At 39.1% G+C, this 16233-nt stretch overlaps 1 protein-coding gene and 1 long non-coding RNA gene across 9 annotated transcripts in view; one reads left to right on the top strand and one right to left on the bottom strand.

Moving 5' to 3' along the window:
• The window catches only part of LOC129323789 (uncharacterized), a 42917-nt gene extending 40926 nt beyond the window's left edge, over positions 1–1991 (bottom strand). The window contains exons 1-2 of the long non-coding RNA XR_008596486.1: positions 1839–1991; positions 816–1008 (exon numbers count right to left, since the gene is read on the bottom strand). This is a non-coding gene — a long non-coding RNA (uncharacterized LOC129323789). The remainder of the gene's footprint in view (positions 1–815; positions 1009–1838) is intronic.
• A 108-nt stretch (positions 1992–2099) lies between these two features.
• The window catches only part of MICAL2 (microtubule associated monooxygenase, calponin and LIM domain containing 2), a 247655-nt gene continuing 233521 nt past the window's right edge, over positions 2100–16233 (top strand). For all 8 annotated transcript variants that reach the window (XM_054972925.1, XM_054972924.1, XM_054972922.1 and 5 more), the window contains exon 1: positions 2100–2262. The gene's annotated coding sequence lies outside the window, so the exon portion shown is untranslated. The remainder of the gene's footprint in view (positions 2263–16233) is intronic.

The following is a 16233-nucleotide window of genomic DNA, read 5'->3' as shown; positions in this document are numbered from 1 at the left end:
TAACACCAAATACTAAAAACTCTTTTTTTGAGTGGCGAAGTCTAGGAATTTGACAGGAGGCAAAACTCTGCTCACAAAGAAATGGCAAGTTCGCAACTGATGGAAATATTTCAGAACCTGGATTTTAAGTTTAAGATTTTGAGACTGATGAATATAATTTTCTTGGTAAATGCTTGTGGCATTAAAATACTGCTGTTTCAAATCTGATGAGATTTGTCAGATTCATTTCATCTCTGTTATACACACCCAAACTAATCTGATGTTGCTCTGAGCTAGTTATGATAAGACCTACTTTTAGAATTAGTTATGTAACAAATTAGCTCCATTTTAATGTTATTCAATCTGCTGTTTTAAATGTGCACGTATTTGACTGAATTCATACATACATAATTGCGATTATGTTTATCCTGTCACTGCACTTCCATGTACTCCTGTCAGCTTTCATGGAACATCTTCAGAATTGCTAATAGTTTAACCAGCAAAGCCCCTTTTTAATTAACTTTATAATGGCTACTTGAGTAAACCAGTAATAGCTCAAAATGTACATGTTTGTATTCCAACCATGATGATAAATAACTGATTCCAATTCCCCTTTAATTTATTCCCACTTAATGATCCAATGGTAGACTGATTGAAAAACTGAGGGGGCACTTGCATCCTCTTTACAGAAATCTAAGACAGTAAGGAGACCCACATAAATTTCCAAAATAAAGTATTAATGTTATAAATATATTTATAAGATATACAAAAAAGAATTACATGTAAAACATATATAATTTTAGGTATAATATTCATTTTGAGTGTATTTACTTTACCTCATAGTGACAGGTTTAAAATTGCCTGTCTCTCCGAATTCACGGATATATCAGCAATCAATATTCCAAGTTATGTACCATCAAAAATGTCCATTAGCAAATACACTCCATGACTTAGTCTCCCAATGGCATCAATTCAGATTTTCTCCACTTAATTGAAACCTGAGGGTGAAAGGTGATCTTACTCATTGATCTGTAGGAAACAGAAGTTCACACTTTAGGAACAATGGATCCGGGTGTCTGACTCACACACTCCTGTTATGTTAAACATGTAAATAATTTTTTACTTTTTCTCTGTTAACTTTGCCAACCCTGGCTGGAAGTTGTTTGTGTAGGGAAACAACAATCACGCAAACACCAGTCCCTCTGGGTCATGACCAAGGTATCTGAGGAACTAAAGGGTGGCAGCATATATGGGAAATAAATACTGAGTTCTCTTACTTCAACAGCCCTGGGCATTTAGCTGGATGAGGGGTAGAGAATTTAGGAACTGTTTGTTTACCCTTGTCTGGTGGAGTCTCTGGTAAAAGGAGAGAGGAGGCCCTGTGTGTAGGAGGATCAGAGTTCTCCACCTAGTAAATAGAGACTAGACAGGTGGCAAATTGTAACTGATATGGTGTGTGGTGGTGTTTCAGTGGGTCATAGTTTTCAAGTTCTCTAGATTTCTTCATCAGCTTAGATGTTAAATTTGTAAAAAGGTGTTTCAGGCCACAATCTTTGTATTTTAGATGGATTTAGTTTTGCCCCAACGCTGCTACATGGAACTTTTTGCAACAGCTTTCTAATGTATGCCAAATTACTACTTCTAAACCCAGCACATGACCGGCTTGCGTAAGGCCACCTAAAGAGTTCGTGGCAGGGCCAAGATTTGAGCCGGCTGGCTCCCTCCAAGAGCACAACGCATTCTCTCAGCCATTAAGCCGCAGCAGCGCCGGGGAGCATTCAGTTCTCCCACTTGCAGCCCAACGTGGTCCACTCCACGGAAAGTTTCCCACCCTGATTCTGTTAGACGCGTAGACTCACCGCAGCTCCCACTCAACTCGAGGGAAAGGGAACTGCGCGCAGTGCAACTACATCGCCCCTCAAGCCTACGGTCCACGGGAGTCCATTTGCTTCCCAGGCGAGGAAAAGAAGACCGCCTCAGCAGCGCTCTCTCCCGAGCTCCCACGTGCACGCTCGCTGTGACAGGGCTCCGTTCTGCCTGCGCCCGATTGGCGGACAGAGTTCAACCAGAACCACGCCCAGTCCCGCAGCCCTTGGCTCAGCCCGGCAGCTTCTGCCGCCAGAGCCGCTGCCGCCTCGCGCAACGTCGCGCGCGGGCGGATTGGCGGAGTCCCGAAGAAACAGGAAAAAGAAGAATTCCGCAGCGCCGCTTTCCCACTCCGCTCTCCTCTCGTCTCCTTTATGGGGTTGCCAGTTCCCCCAACCTCGTCGTGCGGCGCCCTCTGTAAGTCACCGCTTCGGGTTTGTTTCTCCCCTCTCTGAGAGCGCTGTGGTCGGGGCACCCCAGGAAAGGGCGGGCGCCTGGGGACTTTTGTGTAACGTCCTTGTAGCTGCTGGCGCGTCCTGAGACAGCTCGGCATTTCTGACCCGGTCGCTGGTCGTGGCGACGCAGGTGACGTTTAGCCGGGAGGCGGTTGGGAAGCTCTGCCCAATCGTTCCCCTTGACTGAGAGACCTGCTCTCACGCAGGTGGGGATCCTTGAAGTTTCAAGTCGGGGATGGCTCTGAACTATCCGCCCGACACTGTCTGGCAGCACAAGCCTGGACAGGAGGGGTTTTGAAAAGCAACAGGACGTGATACAGCCGCAAACCCAAAGCCACATCCAGGACAGAGGCGGAAACGGGGGGTGGGGGGGGCAGCCGAGTTTGCTATTCATATGCGCAAGAGAAAAGGCAGCACTTCTGTAACTGTTTCTCCCTCTCCCCCAATGGAGTGTTCCCCCCAGTTCGTCTAGTCAAAACAGGTGGATTTCCCAGGTAGCTCTTTGCACAGCCTACACTTTTCTGGGTTCTTGTTAGAAAATGTGGGGGGGGGGGTAGGGGGAGGTGTTTTTGTAAGGATCCACACATCATTGTGCATTTACACTATCATAATCGTTCTCTTTCTGGAGTTTCCAGTTCAAACAGAAAAATCTAGGAGGTGAATGATTATGGATGGAAAGAGAACGATGGCTATAATGCAATATCTAATGGCAGGTGGATCTGATTTCTTTTTCCTCCTGCATCTGTACAAGATTCTGTTCTCTTAAGCCACAATTAAGGAGAGAAGCACAGGAATGGCTGTCTTTTTTTTGTTTCATGAGTTGTTTCTTAAAATGTTAGTATCCTGAAAGTGATGCTGTCTTTTCTGAAGAATACTCATGAAGTTTTACTGTTGCTTATAGTAAAGAGAGGCTGGTCACTGGTAAAAATGTAAAGGGAAAATGAGGTGTGGTAGATGAAGAATGCAGATAGAAGCTATCTGGGTGTGGAGGGGAAGTCAGAGGTTGTTTACTGGCAGTTGTGAGCATGCTGCTCCCTTATTACAAGTGATAGAGTGGAGCTTGTATAGTATGCTAGTAGTGTAATCCTAAGAAGAGTTACCCCCTTCTAAATCCACTAAATCAATGGCTTTAGAAGGGTTTGAATCTGCTTAAGACTGCATTGTAAACTATGAAAGCAGCATATCCCTACAATAAAGCTTATACCAAGGCATGTTGATGGGGTAATACTTGTTCTGCACCAAGCATGTGCCACAATTTGTAATTTGTACTAATTTTCTAATAGATAAAATAGTGGCCCGCAAGCTTAAAACACTAGCACTTGGAATGAAACATGAGTACCATGACTTACGGCATGTGCTGAAGTATTCTTTGTTAGTCCTTTCTATCCACACACTCCACATAGTATGAAATGGTATGTCTATTTAAGGATGTTTCTGCCTGGCTGGTTTTATTAGAGGGAGGGGGAATGGATGAGTTCTTCAAGCCTGTCTGAATTCCTGATGCTCCTGTCCTCTGTCACTGAAAGGATGGGGAGTCTGACAGTAGGGATTGGCAGCAGGTTTATTTTTATATACCTTGTATGAGAGCTGTTGGCAAAAATTGTGTCATGCCGCATTCTGCTTTCGCGGCACTGCTTCTGCTTTCTGACACCAGGGCTTGTATAGGGGCCTCTCTTCCAACTCAGTGTAAAATGGGTTGTGGTGGTGGACAGCAGGTACATAGCCCAAATTAATAACCTTTGTTCATTTCTCGTATTGTAATATAGTCTGTAATACTGTTACATCATTTGAAAAATATCAGTATCAGGCCATTTTAATAGACTCTGGCTTTACACATCACCACTGCCATTTACCTATACTTTTAAAGAAAGCGATTAAAGTTCTGAGACAAAACGTTGCAGCAACTGATATTTTCTTTATGCATCCTAGTTACTTAAGAAAGATCTGCTGACTGTTTTTTTCCCACCAAATGAACAAAGTGAATAGCAGGTGCTTGAGTAGATGACACCTTTTTAATGTAGGCAAACCCATCAATTTCTGTGGCTTCTGGAGAAAAAGTGGTGTTTATTTTAAAAATAAGCCTTAATTTTTTTAGATCCTTAAATTTTTTAATGTGTACACAGCACATTAGTATTCCACCTTTCTTCCTCAACACTAGAAAGACTTACTGAGTAAGCAGTACTAAATCTGCCATAATGGTTGCCCAAGTTTAGGCTTATAAATATTTTGTGGGTGGAAGGGAGCATAATATGATGCTATCACTAATATGTAATATTCAGTGGGATGATGCTTGTTTGAATTATTTAGTTATTAAACAGCTGCACTTTCATCTGTCAAGGCAATCAACAGCATTGAAAGAGAAAAAAGATGCAATTTAAAACAGTATTAACAATACCTAAAACTGCAGCATAAAGATTTAACTCTGAAATCCTTCCTTAATGATACTTACCATGTAATTTTAGGTTTAATCTCAGACATGTTTGGTAATAAGGCCTTTCTAAATTGATAGGATTTACTTGCAAGCAAGTGTATTTAGGATAGGGACACTAATCCTAAAGGTATGCAGGTAGGTGTAATCCCCATTGTTCTTGATTGAATTTATAGGAGGATGTGTTTCTCCCATAACTTCAGTTTCATTAAGCTGTGTGATGAGTTTGCCATGAGGGCTCTTGATTTTCTAATGACCTATGAAAAGCCACCTGAAAATCTTAGGGCTGCATTGCCAAAATGGACCCAATCCTGCTAAAGTTGGGTAGGCTTGGCTCCATTTGCTTTCAGTAGAAGCGTAACTCTAATATATCTGGATTATGGTTTTTAAGATTAAAAATTCTGTTAACTATAGGTTAATATAAAGTGTAAATGCAATAAGTACTGTTACTGGAGAGGCATGACTGGATAGGGTTTCCTCCTATATATGTGCTTGGTGGCAATTGTGCAAAATGTCCTTCAATCTCTAAATCCTAAATGCACTTACTAGGCAGGAAGATGGACTGGCACTTGAAATTTGTGTTCAGAAGTGTATCATTGATCATGATGTCTGCAGCAGCTTTGTCTATAATGCCAGAATAACATCATAGAATTTTGGTTAGTTCTTTGCATAGTGCTGCTATAGCTGTCATTATGCTCATGAACCACATACATGCTGGTGCAGTGAGTTAGAGACCCGAACAAACTCTTTTTACAATTGGCACCCAGACTGATAATCACAGCCAAGAGGCAATTTGAGCATGGAATCCGAATGACGTTCTCACCACTAGAAATGGTCACACCAGGTCAGAGTTGAAACATGTTCATGGGAGTAGAAACTTTCCTGTTTGCTATTTATTCCAGTTCTTTCATATTCCATATGTTAAAGAAACAGCATGTTCTAAAACAGGAATCATGGAGGGAAGGCATGTTTCTGCTCCGTTTTCTAACAGTTTGCTGTGTATCTTGCACAAGTCTGGCTTCTTAACCAGTCTGACTTGGTTCTTATTTTTTTTCCCATATGGAAAGTGGTATTTTTATTTTATTGGACTTATATTCTGCTCTTCCTGAAATCACAAAAAAGGAACAAAACAGTAGCACAATAATTAAAACACATTCAATAAAAATATCGCAGCATTCTTATTGCACAGCCTTGCTATGTACATGAAACCCCTGGGGGCAGGTGGCAAACTGTTGATGTTCAGCAGACCAGGGGGATCATATCCCCCCTGGTGGGAGGCTGATTGAGGAGGGGAGGGTGATTGAGGAAGGTGCTCATCTCAACCACCATAGGCCTGATGAATATGCCTAAAAATAGTATTATCCTTTTGATTTGGTTGACTGGGATGAGAATCAATGGCACTGTACTCTAGTGGTTCTGTCTTGGGTAGCTGATGATAGAATTGGGGGGCTTCTGCTTGGACCTCTAGTATTTGTGCTATGGGGTCCTGTAAGTTTCCTTCTTCCCTCCCTTCTGTTTAATATCTGCAAATTATCCATTCAGTGAGAGGATGCTTGGCTCTTCTCCTTTTCAGCTGAGACAAATGAAACAGCAGATGTCTTGAATATGCAAGTGGATGAGAGTTAATAAACTGAAGCTCAGTCAGTAAAGTGCTGTTGATAGCAATACTGCTAACCAAGAATGGAAGAGTTGGCCTGTGTTGAAGTTGCACTTTACATGAACAAGCAAATTTACAACTTGAGGTTACTGTATTAGATCTATGCTTGTAGAAAGAAGATGAGCTCTCCTCTGCAGCACACTGGCTTTACCCAACTTCATTCAGTATAACAGCTGCACCTCTTCCTGGATAAGCAGGATCTGGCCACAATTGTTCCAGCTTTTGTTGAATTTATTGATACCAGACTGCATTACTGCAATGGATTCTATATGGGACTGTCTTTGAAGTTTCAGGAGTTAATCTAAAAACAACGAAGTGAGATTGCTGATGGGGACTGGCTGCCCATCAATGGCTGACTTGTGTTCTTAAAGAACTTCTTGCTCATATGAGGACTTCCTGATCAGTTCATGTCTTCAACTGACTCTCTACTTTACATTTGCCGTCAGAGGTGATATAGCTGTTTATTAGAGATAATGTCTTTTCTGTCATGAGACCTGACAGAAAAGAAACAGAATTTCTTCCCCTCAAATATCTGCTTGGCACTTAGCTTCCTTAGGTATCTGGTTAAAATATCCCCATTCACCCAGGCATTTAATTTTTTTGCGTATGTGTCCAATCACATTTGCTTAGGTTGGTTTTCTTTTTCTTTCTGTTCTCTCTCCTTGTTTATGAATTAACTTTGGTTTTTAAAAATCTTGCTAGATGATTACTTATATTGGTGATCATCATAAGCTGCTTTTTTAATTTATCTTTTTTTTTGTAGGTGATGTTGTTCACTGTGCTAAGTTTTCTGCTGAGGAATGCTAAAAATTAGAAGGAAACAAAGCAAGACCATATGTCATTAAGAACTCTGTATGGCACCCTGCTTAGGGTTAGATTGGCAGTCAGTGTGATACAAAACAGTATTTTCTGTGGCAGCACTGACAGTATGGAATTCTTCACAAGGAAGACTTACTTATGTCCATTTGGGGGAAAGAAAACTGTAAAGTTTTGTATGTTTTTAAATCAAGTTTTGATACCTTTTAAAAATGTAGGACTTTGTGGAGCTACAAGCTATCTCAGGCTTTCATTGTTGCTGCTGTATTTTTGGCTTGGAATGTGTTAACAGGTTAGCATAAATTGTTAAACAGATAAACAAGTGAGAACAAACTGTATTTAGATATCTTGTTGGCAATGCAGAAATGTGTCAAAAGTAGAATTTTGTTACTTTAAACATGCTTTGTGTTACTGTTTACAGATGAAAGGTTAGATATATATTGTGTGAATATACTGTACTACTCGCTATTCTTGTGGATGGCAATTTTAAACTTACATGAGGAACAGCCACATTAAAGGATGCTTCTGATCTTTCACAAGTCTCATAAGCCTGTCATAAAATATGGGAAAGAGAAAGAATGAAAAACCCTGCTACATAGACTGAGTTCAGCGCACTTGTCAATTCAGGCCACAAATCAGATCGATATGTATGGCTATATTTTGCCTCCTTGTTTCTTGGTGTAGTCCTACTGAAGTGAAGTTCCTTGTAGGATAGGGAAAGGAAGATACTACCACACAGCTTTTCAACTCTGATTACAATAAAATAATTGTCTATTACAATTGGAGTAAAGTGGAGTGAAGCAGAAAGCTTTATTTAAGTAGTCTGTTTACTTGATCTTAACTTTGGTTCTCTCTTGTCTCTTTTAATAGACACACAGCAAATAATGTGGTGTTGATTTTAGGCAGAAATAATGGTGTGATTAACGATAGTATGCTTCTCAAAGTAGCTGTTAGCAGTCTGCAGGTTGAACATACGTCATGGTACATCTTGAAGAAAAAAATCCAAATTTTTAGTGAAGTAGTAGCTTCCTGTATTTTGGAACACATCTAGTAGTGCCTCCATTGTGTTCTGTTTTCAAGATTACTCTCTTTGGGGATATTTACAGTGCAATCCTAAGAACAGTTACTCCAGTCTAAGCCCATTGAAACCAATGGGCTTGAAACCAATGGGCTTAGACTGGAGTAACTCTGTTTAGGATTGTGCTGTTAGGGTTGCTAAATTTTTGGCTGCCATTGTAGAAATACGGAAACATTCTAAAGCAATTGCATAAACCTTATCATAGAGTAATTCTGCACGGCACACTTTAAAGCTGGCACTGCTGTGCACTCATGTTGATTGGCACTGAATCTGTTTGGCTCCTCCCTGCACTGCACGACCTCAAAGCGATTTGGTGTCTGCTTTCTTGAGATGTTTGTGTGAAGGCACCTTTTGTGAGGGCTGGTGATGTGTGTGCATTGCTGGGGAGGGATCGATTTGCAGCAGCCCTTTCTGAGCGCAGTGGTACAAACCATCCCTTGCTACAGGAAACAAAAATAAATGAAAGTGCGTGCACAGCCGAGGAGGGAGTGGTTTCCACCAGGTGGCCAACCAATCAGCACCCACGGAAAGGAAAAGGAGGGAAGAGATGCAGTTAGGGACTTGGACTTACACACACACACACAGGATGCAGCAGCGGCATTCAACAGTGGCTTCAGAAAAAAGGCCACTGTATGTATACATTGAAAAACTCTGGGGAAAGCCAGGGAAAGGTCGGTTCTGCATCTCACGCCTCCTTTCCTTGTGTGGAAAACTGGAGATCGAGAGAAGCAGAATGGAATCAGAATCGCCCTCTTGTGTGGAAAGCTGGAGATTGAGTGTAGCAGAATGGAATCAGAATCGCCAGAAATTGGCCATGAGGAAAGCATGATAATGTGGATAGTTTCCCATTGCCTAAACATAAACTCTTAGAGGCTGTTCAAGAACACTGGGTCAAATGAACAGTAATAGAAAAGAAAGTAAGTTTGGGGATATTTTGGATTGATTGTGCTGTTCTCATAATTAAACAGTCAAATTACTTTAGACTGGACAAACTTAATTCCCTTTCAACATTATACATTATATTGATTATATAGATTATATCGGCATAAATAATCAAATCCTTAATGCCAGTCATTTTCCTTGTATGCATGATTATCGTAAAAGCATGTGACAGTTACTAGGTTTGCTTTTGTAAGAGTACAAGTTTCATGCCCTCATTCTTATAAAGAACAGGTTGGAAATATGCAAGCTGTATCTTTGAAAACAAAGGATTGTGTACATAGGCTTCTTTTTTCTTGTGACTGGTTTCCCTTAATCAGAACTATGAGTACTCCGCACTAAATAAATAAGGGCATGCAAACTTTGTATCCTTAACTTATTTTGTATTACACCTAGCCCTTCCCTTCACTGATTCTGCTGTACATTTTTCTCTAATGTTTATATGTTTTCCTTTCCAAGTCTTGGCATAATCTTTTTTGTTGTTGTTTAAGTTTGTTTCAGATATTTCTTGAACATAGCTTTAAGGTACTTGTTGCAAGGCAGAAAAAGTGCAGGTATGGATTCGTGGATCCAGGTTGAGGCTGGTCTCTTTATGATGACAAGCAGGGGAAAGTATTGTATTATGAAGGGCTGCCACCCAGTCTTAATTTGGCCTTGTAGGTTGTAGGTTGGCCTTGTAGGTTGTTCAGTTATTTAGTTTTATTTATTTACTTCACTTATGCCCTACCTTTCTCCTCAGTGGAGACCCAAAGCAGCTTCCCTTGTTGTCTCCTCCTTTTTTTCCTCTCAGAAATCCTGTGTGTGTACGTGTGCCTCCCCCAGTCTCCACTGGGTCTCCCAGTTACTAGTCTAACATTTTATGCACTGTGCCATGCTGGTACTTGTGACTATCAGTTCTCTTGTAGCAAAAGCTCTATGGAACTTATGAGTAATAGCCCCTGAAATTCACAAATGTTGTGAGACAGACATGCTTGGCTCTCCAAGATCTTACATTGCTAACTGAATCGAGGAATGTTCTTGTGTGATCTTCACTCACTTTAAAAGGAAAATGATGAATGCTATGTGGTCTCTCTAGTTAGTATTAGCCATCAGATTGTACGGAATGTATTCGTAGCAACTATATTTGGGGAAACAGTCAGTTTTTCTTGGTATTAGTCAATGGCATTCTAGCCACACACAAAAGCTCTTTGCTTCCTGTTTAAGAGGGGAAGTAGTGTGTGAAGAGTGCCTTTTCTCTATGATGGCATCAAGATTGTGGAAAAGAAAGTCTGTTTTGCTCCTTCCCAACTAATGTATACACACCAACCTAAGGCAGTTTGATTCTGGAGTCTTTGGGGGTGCTTTGACTGTTTTAATTTATAATGGTGTTCTCATCATTGTTAGAATTATTCTGATCAATCTTACTGCATTTGTTTAGCTTTTTCTTGTGTTTAATTAAATTTGTTTTCATTTGTGCTGTGGTTTCATGAATGCTGTTAGCTGCCTTGGTGATCTTTAAATGAAAAGGCAGGATATATTTTATGAAAAAACTCATCGCCAAGCTACAAGTGACGCCTGACACAGGTTGGACACTTGTCAGCTTCCCTCAAGTTTTTTTTTTTTTAAATTTTATTGGTGAGAACATTCAATATTATTCAATACACAAATTCCCCATCTTATCTAAATTATATCAGCCCCCCTTTCCCCCCTCCTTACTGACTTCCAGCAGCTTTCCAACCCCAAACCCCTCTTATTACTCAAATTACTCTTAACCATAATTTTTCTAAATCCTATATATGTAATATCACTTATTCTAAGCATGTTCAAATTCTTCTATATCTCCAATTTTCTAATATATCAATCTACATTTCACTGTTTAAACTATCTATTTTTTTAATACAATCTCCTTATTACTAATGTTAGCTTAGATTAATTAATAACTAAGTTTCCCCATTAATGGTAAAGTTACTTCTCTCTCCCCTTTATAAAGTCACATATTAATAATTCTCAAACTGCCACAATCCTCCTTTCACATACCATTTTTTTCTAAATATTGTTTCAATTTCTCCCAGTCTGCAATGTATTCTCCTTGTCATTTTGTCCTCAGCCATTTTGTCCTCTCAGCCATATACAGCAATTTGTAAATCCAATCTTCTATAGTTGGTATTTCTTGCACTTACCATTTTTGCGCATACAAAAGTCTTGCTTCCTGTAGTCATGTAAAATAACAGTGTTCTGTGCTGCCTTGGAACTTCTTCCATTCCCAAGTTCAGTAGCAACAACTCTGGGTTCTTATTTATTTGGGTTTGCAAAACCTCATTAATTATTTCTATTATATCTCCCCAGTATTGCTTAGCTACCTCACAAGTCCACCACATATGATAAAATGATCCTTCATGCTTTTTACATTTCCAGCATTTATCTGACATATTTGCATTTCCATGCGCAATCTTCTTAGGCGTTAAATACCACCTATACATCATTTTGTATACATTCTCTTTAATGTTGGTACAAGTTGAAATCTTCAAGGTATTTTTCCATAAGTATTCCCATGATTCCATTTTTATTTCTTTATGAAAGTTTATTGCCCATTTCACCATCTGGACTTTGACTGTCTTGTCTTCCGTATACCATTTTAAAAGTATTTTGTATATTTTCGAAATGTCTTTTTGCCTTCTTGTAAAATCACTTCTTCTAACTCCGAGTTTTTTAGTCTTATTCCTCCCTTTAGACAGTCCGAGTTGTAAAGATCCCTAATTTGCCTATATTGAAACCATCCATAGTGAGGAGATAACTCTTCTTGTGTCTTTATTTTTGGTATTCTATGTTCTATCGACATTATCTCTTTATAAGTTAAACATTGTTGTTCATTATAAACAGTTCTCGGATCTATTACTTCATATGGTACCACCCATGAAGGGATACCATTTTCCATGTAATTCTTATATTTCTTCCAGATTGTGAAAAGGCTTCTTCTGATATAGTGATGCAAAAACATGGAGTCCGCTTTAACTTTATCATACCACAAATAGGCATGCCATCCAAACAACTTTTTATGTCCCTCCAGAGTCAGCAGTTTACGGTTTTTTAACGTTATCCAATCTTTTAACCATGTCAGACAAATTGCTTCATAATATAATCTTATGTTTGGCAGTTGCAGCCCCCCTCTTTCTTTCGAATCTTGTAATACTTTCATTTTCACGCGGGGTTTCCTGCGTGCCCACACAAAGTCTGAAATTTTTCTTTGCCATTTGTCAAATTGTTTGAAGTCTCGGATAATTGGAATAGTTTGCAGCAAAAACATCACGCGTGGTAGCACATTCATCTTCACTGCTGCTATTCTTCCCAACCATGACAAATTTAATTTATTCCATTTTATCAAATCTCTTTCTATTTGTTGCCACAGTTTCTCATAATTATTTTTAAATAAATTATATTTTTTGCAATCAACTCAATTCCTAAATATTTCACTTTATTAGTTACCTCACAGTCCGTTATATCCATTAATTCTTGCTGTTTTTGCTTCGTCATGTTCTTACACAATATCTTCGACTTCTTTTTGTTCACATAAAATCCTGCCAAATCCTGCCAAATCACCAAATTCCTTTATTTTATCCATTATTTTTGGCATATTGTCTATTGGGTCTTCCACTATCAACATTACATCATCCGTAAATGCCCTGACTTTGTAGGAAAATTCCTTTATTTTTATGCCACGAATTGTGTCGTCCTCTCGAATTTGAATCAGCAAAATTTCCAAAATCAAAATGAACAACAATGGAGACAATGGGCAACCTTGTCTTGTACCTTTCCCTATTTTCAATTTTTTAGTCAAATCATCATTAATTACAATCGCTGCACACTGGTCTTTGTAAATTCCTTTAACTGCTTGTATGAACTTTTCTCCCATTTGCAGCTTTTCCATAGTGGCAAACATAAAATCCTAGTTCAAATTGTCAAATACTTTTTCCGCGTCTACAAAAAAGAAACCAACTTCCCTATCACAGTGCTTATCGTAATATTCAATAGCGTTTATCACTGTCCTTAAATTGTCCTTAATTTGTCTATTGGGTAGGAATCCAGCTTGTTCTTCTGCAATAAATTCCGACATCCATCCCTTTAATCTTTCCGCCATAATTTTCGCAAATATTTTATAGTCATTATTCAGCAACGAAATTGGCCGATAATTCTTAACATTGGTCAAATCCTGTCCATCTTTCGGGATCAACGATATATTAGCTTCATTCCATGAATCAGGAATCTTTTGGCCTTGTAATATTCCATTCATTACCTCACTTAGAAATGGTGTCAGCTCATTGGCCATCATTCTATAAAACTGCTGTTATTCCCTCTGGTCCCGGTGCTTTCCCTAATTTTGTTGATTGTATAGCTTCTTTTATTTCTTCCTCTGTCACTTCCCTGTTTAACTTCTCTTTCCATTCCTCTGAAATTAGTGGAAGCTTCACTTTCTCCAAATATTCCGCTATTGAATCTCTGTTCACCTCTTTCTTTTGGTACAGCTTTGCATAAAATTTAAAAAAGGCTCTACTAATGGCTGATTGATCTGTCAATGTTTTATCTTCCTCTCGAATCTTAGTTATGATTTTCTTCTCCCTTTTTTTTTAATTGCCACGCTAAATATTTCCCAGGCTTATTTGCACCTTCAAACGACTTCTGTTTCATTTTTTTAAAATTCCACTCCAATTCTCTATTATTCATTGCCATCAATTGTTCCTGCAGGATTTTCATATCCTGAAATATTTTCTTTTTTCCTGGTCTTTTTTTAAGTTGTATCTCTTTGGCTTTAATTTTTTCCATAATTTCAAGTCTCTTTTCTTCCCTAGTCCTCCTAGCTCTTGCATTCAGATCCATTAGCGTTCCTCTAATAACGGCTTTATATGTGTCCCATACCTTGTTAGTTGGACATCCTTATTCAAATTGCACTGTATAAAAAATTTGGTCTCCTTTCGTCACAACGCCATATTATCTTCCGTTTGCAGCAAGTCTTCATTTATCCTCCATTCTCTTTTCTTTTTCTTTTTCCCAAATCTCCACATAACTGGATTGTGATCTGAGCCTACCTTAGGCATTATTTCCACATCTCTAGTCCATACCACCAGTTCTTTGGAGGCCCAGATCATGTCAATTCTTGATAGTGTAAAATGTCTTGCAGAGTAAAATGTATATTGTCTATTTTTCGGATTTTGTCTCCTCCACACATCTTCCAGACTTTCTTGTTCCTTAATCGCAAAACATGATTTTGGCAAAAGTCCTCTCTTTTTCTTTGCACTTTTAGATTTCTTATCTTCTTCCAAATTTGTAACTCGATTGAAGTCGCCTGCCAAAATTGTTTGATCATAAGTCAATTCATCTAATTGTTCCTGTAAGTCCTTGAAGAAATTTTCGTTTGCCCCATTGGGCGCATAGATTCCAATCACCAAAATCTTCTTAGAATTCCAAGTTATTTCCACTGCAATATATCTAGCTTCTGTATCACTTAGAACCAGTTTTGGCTGTAGCTCCTCCTTTATATATAATACAACTCCTCTCTTTTTCTTTTTGGAAGCTGCTACAAATTCATTTCCAAGTTTTGCAAGTTTCAAATATTTCACATCCTGTTTTTTGATATGTGTCTCTTGCAAACACACTATATTACATTTTTGTTTTAAAAGCCAGTGGAAAATAGTCTTACGTTTAAAAGGTGAATTTAGTCCATTTACATTCCAAGATATGATTTTACACTCCATGATCAAATTTTAGCTCCTTTTGGTAAGTCTTTTTCATTGTCCCTGATAAACCTTTCCATCTCCTGGCCAGATCTGATGATTTTCCTTACACCACCAAATTCGAAAGCCAGTCCTTCAGGTATTTCCCATCTGTATCTGATTTTCATGTCTTTTAACATCTGGACCAGCTCTCTATACTTCTTCCTCTCCAACAACACCGATCTGGGCAGTTCTTTCATGATTCTCACCACTTTCCCATCAACCTCTAATGGGTCCTGAAATTGTTTACTCACAATTGACTCTCTTGTCTTTCTAGTTGTAAATTGCACAATCATATCTCTTGGTAACTTCCTTTGAGCTGCAAATTTTGAGTTAATTCTGTATGCCACGTCCAGAAGCGCTGCAATCTCCTCTTCTTCTTTTCCCAGGTATGCCGCCAAAATGTCTGTAATCTGCTCTTGGGCTGTTTTTTCCAAAACTTCCGGGATTCCACGAAATCTCACTTGTCTCTCCATTTGTTTACATTCAGCTACGGCCATTCTTCCCTTCACGCCTCTCATCTCCATTCTCTGCACATCTGCCAAGGTATCAGCCGCCTTTTCTACTGCGTTAACTCTCTGCTGTGTAACTTGCATTTCTTTTTGAACCTGATCCATATTCTTTGCTAGTTCTGCCATCTCCGATTTAAGTGCCTCTTTAAAGTCTTTCAAGTTTTTCGCCATCTCTTGCATCATATCTTTAAGCTCTTTATTCCCTTCCGAAACTTTTTTATCTAGGTTTTCCAGCGCCATTTGCCATTCCTTCTTCGACATCGTGGGGCTAGCTCTACTTTGCTCCCACGAGTCTGCTCTTTTCCTTAGCTCCGTGGCGCGATTTTATTATTTTCCTTTATTTTTAAAAAAGTTTAGGTTATTTTTGTAAAAACTGATAGTTACGCGGTCCAAAATGTCGGGCGTCTTTTCTCTATGGTTTTGTTTTGAGGCAACCACCCTTACCCTTGTCTAAGATGGCCTACTTCCGTTTCCCTTGAAGCCGTAGCTTTGCCCTCTTCAAAAATGGCGATATTCCACTTCCGCTGCTTACAAGCCGCTTCTCGCCAAGCTCTTTATGGTTCTGACGCACTTCCTGTTCCTCTCCGTTTCACAGCAGTTCTCGCGATGTTAAAAGTTTCTCACAGTCCACTATCTCTCTCTAGCCGCAGGTATGTAAACAATAATCGTTTTTCCGCTCTAACTTTTCTTTTCAATGTCACTTTTTAATAATTTATTTGCCAGAGTTTTCTCAGTTATATATCAAATCTTTTGCAGTTT

This window comes from Eublepharis macularius, chromosome 2, assembly GCF_028583425.1.
Source record: "Eublepharis macularius isolate TG4126 chromosome 2, MPM_Emac_v1.0, whole genome shotgun sequence".
Taxonomy (NCBI): domain Eukaryota; kingdom Metazoa; phylum Chordata; class Lepidosauria; order Squamata; family Eublepharidae; genus Eublepharis; species Eublepharis macularius.
The sequence above is the reverse complement of the archived record's forward strand: the minus strand, read 5'-3'. Positions and strand labels throughout refer to the sequence as shown.